A 1,301-nucleotide genomic window follows, 5' to 3' on the forward strand; every position below is an offset into this window, starting at 1 on the left:
CACAGCATTCATAACTGGCATTTCTTGTTGGTCTATATCTCGCAGTTCAGTTAGGGTGTTGAGACCCTGCTGGACCTCCCGGTCATTGTTAACGAACCTGACATGATAATGCCATCCAGAGTAAATACAGATTTTATCTTAGCTGGAAATTGCTTTTTTAACTGCCTCAAGTTATAGAATATTACCTGGTTAGATTTTGTTAAATATTCAGTTACATAAAAATCAACAGGCCTACGCCGTCTGGCCTGTTTTAATAAGAGATGTTTATTCACTGCGTTACCACAACTAACTCTCAATAACTTTCTGTTGCGATCAAAGAAACTAACTTGTATACAGTTAATATCAATTAGGACACCATCCTCTCCACAAATGTACTTACAGACTTCTTTCAAGACATGAAAATTAACGCGAGAATCAGTCGTCGCTGCCGTGACCAACCACCAACTGCTGGCCGTTACATATCAAAAATTTAAAATTTCCGGAATTTGTTGCTGCTCTAATTTCTCAATTTTTTGGTTTTTTGTTAACTGAGGCCAGTGTAACTTCTTCGGGAGAGGCGACACCATGCTCCTGGCTATCGTGAATCACAGTAGCACCAGACACCCGTCACTGTATCAAGTTTGCTTGAAATGCACTCCAGATAATTTAGCAGTTTTCTTATTTTGCTCATGCAATGCCTCGCAGACAGTTAATGATATCTCCATAAGGAAAAGCACCACAGTTGGCCAACGGATTTGGTGCAGGGGAAGCAGGAGATGACAACGAGCCCCTACCCTTAGCACCGTCGGTACGCCCCTTACTCCTGGTAGTCTGGGCAGGTGATCGTGTGGCTCCCAAAGACCAAACTAATCTTGCTGCCACTGGTAATTCCAGGAGGCACAAAATTGATGAGGCGTCCAGCAAAACCCCAACCCCCTAACTTTTGCTGATCATTACGCAGACCATCAAGCGCCAACGGATCCAGGACACCATCCATACCAAAAAATTATTGGAACCAGTGTAACAAGGCAGACAGGTGTAGGCACGTCCGCCCTCTACGGAGTCTAGGCTAATAATCAGTGTTAGTTCAATAATTGTTTATTTAAAGAAAAAAGAAAAGAAAAAGAATTTCCCCAAAGAAACATCTGCGGCCTCTCAAAGTGTGATATCAAGTGTTCACCATAGAGTGGCAGCAGGAACCGAGTGCTTAAGCATTGCCTAATATTTGTAAATTATCTTTCTGCTTTTATAGCGTTATATCGAAAGTTATTATATTTCTTTTGATGACGCACAGAGAAGTTTAGCATCTGATTAAATGAAAT

Source organism: Macrobrachium nipponense, chromosome 15 (assembly GCF_015104395.2).
Source record: "Macrobrachium nipponense isolate FS-2020 chromosome 15, ASM1510439v2, whole genome shotgun sequence".
In the NCBI taxonomy this organism is placed as follows: Eukaryota; Metazoa; Arthropoda; class Malacostraca; order Decapoda; family Palaemonidae; genus Macrobrachium; species Macrobrachium nipponense.